At 42.4% G+C, this 2,352-nt stretch overlaps 1 pseudogene; it reads right to left on the bottom strand.

The window, feature by feature from the left end:
• Window positions 1-352: 352 nt before the first annotated feature.
• On the bottom strand, window positions 353-471 carry LOC134943396 (5S ribosomal RNA; annotated as a pseudogene).
• Between the last annotated feature and the right edge of the window lie 1,881 nt (window positions 472-2,352).

Genomic DNA, 2,352 nt, shown 5'->3' on the forward strand with positions numbered 1-2,352 from the left:
ATAAAAATTCATCCAGACATGTACACCATAGATAATAGTGAGTAAATCCTTTGGATTATGGCTACTTCAAATTTGTGGGATGTTCAGATCTTAATTATGCCTGGATAACCGCATATAGGAAGATAGCCACATAATAGGCTACTTCCGTCTGCTAAAGATCAGTACAAACTGTGTTTGTATTAATGAGCCCTGGTTGGGTTAGATATATCGGTGGAAAAACCCACACATGGATAAACAGTTATATTTGTCGGCCAATATCATAAAGAGGTCATAACGAATAGAGGTTCAAGTAGTAGGAATGAGTGTAAGTGGTGATACTGCTGTTGGTATTGAGTCTATAGGGAAGATAGTCTTCCTACTTCACTGGGTATTCCCTAGAAGTCGCCCATCTAGGTACTGACCCAGCCCACCTCCGTTTAGCTTCCAAGATCGGACGAGATTGGGCGTGAACGCAGGGGTATGGTCGTAGGAAGGTTGGACCCTACAGTACCAATGAGAGTGCACCGAAATGGAGGGATGGAGACCTCCGAAGAAGTGATTGGGACTGGGTGAGGAGGGAGGATAGCAGCTGTTTGGATAGGTGTGAATCTGCTGTCCACGTTAGACTGAAGAGACGTGTCCCCTGGGGGGGCACGCTCCCCAGAATCGTGGATGAGAGTTCACAGAAGGAAGCCAAGTTAAGAAAATGAGAGGGCGCAGAGTAAGAAGATATCTGCAGGGTAATAACAATAGTAAGTACACCTCTTGGATTGTATTAAATAAATCTCTGATATATTTGAGTATCACTTATGGTAGTGGTCGAGAGTTACACGTATGGTACATACAGTTTGCAATTTGCCTTCGGCAGATTATGCGCGAGACAAGGACCTTGCAAATCCCCAATTTGAACGTCAAACAAGTGAGTACCTACAAAGGATATATTGGTAATCAACCTCGCTGGAAATGTCAGCTAAATTGGTTGCATGATTTTTATGGAAGATACAAAGACATGCATTCAAAGGTACAGAATTGTACTGCTATGATATACAATCTAGTATAATAGGGCTATACATATCCCCCATTCAAACGTCCAACCGGTAAGTGCCCACAAGGGGTATATAGGTGGTCAACCTCGCTGAAAAAATATCAGCAAAATTGATTGCATGAATTTTGCTAAAGCATAAATTCTTAATCAATAAGATATCAAAAAATCAGTTGGAAAAAACAGCAAAATTTGTTACTGAATTATTTGAGGATTACCGCAATAAACTGCTAAGGTGTAAGACCTGAAAAAAGGGATCAAAATATTATCCAATAAGTTTGTCATTGATAAAGCTAAATATTTATCTTATTTAAAACCCTTTAAGAGGCCTAAGAACACTGTACGCTATTGACGTATGGAGTACCGTAAGGGTACGCACGTTGCGTAGCAATCGCTTAGCCGAGGTCGAGACGCTCAAGCGTCACGTTCGCTCACGGCCAAGAGATCACAGGCAGGCACGCTATTGGCTGCTGACTAACGTAATGGTTCGCTATAGCTTGGCGGACGCTGTATCGGGAGCGGGCCGCCCGAGCGATACAAACGCTCGTGAGAATACGCTGTTGGTATCGGGCACACTATAGGTGAGTGACTACCTTAATGCTACGCTATCAGCGTAGCGGACGCTCGAGACCACGAGGAGATCACGAGCGGCGCAGACGCTCACAATGTTTAAACCTTTAAATCTAAACCATAAACAATGTAATATGCTGTAAAACCTTAGTGTAGAGATAGGGTGTAGATGCAACACAGTGTAACCTTATTAACTTAAAAGCTGTTTGAGCGTCACCGACGCTCTGTGAATACTTAACACTATAAGAAATACACAGATACCGTGCTTAGGGTCCAACGCCTAATATATATATTATGAATGTTATACTTGCAAAAGAATTAATACAATACAAGTCATACACTACAATATAACATAGACTACCTAACCAGATAACTACACAGGAAATACAATACAATACTATTACGTTTAAGAGAATAAGAGAGAAAGAGGAGAAGAGAGAGAGAGATATGGCCCATAACAACAAGAAAGACAATATGATTGCGGAGAAAACTTACGCACAAGGGGAACGATCGCATGCGCCTCTGGACATCCAGCTCCCGATCTTCAGCAATGAGAACCGTTGAAGAGTGAGAGCTGGATGTGATCGGCTTGTCTATTTATGCCCCACACACAATACAATTCAATGGTCCCTACAATCTCATTGTTCATTGGACACAGGAATTCCTCCTCGCATTATAACAAAAGGTCATAGGTTGATTCATACAGGTGGGCTGTGACGATTTCCAACTGCTCAGGTGGGTGGGCAACTAGGTTTCCCGCC

This window comes from Pseudophryne corroboree, chromosome 1 (assembly GCF_028390025.1).
Source record: "Pseudophryne corroboree isolate aPseCor3 chromosome 1, aPseCor3.hap2, whole genome shotgun sequence".
Lineage (NCBI taxonomy): Eukaryota > Metazoa > Chordata > Amphibia > Anura > Myobatrachidae > Pseudophryne > Pseudophryne corroboree.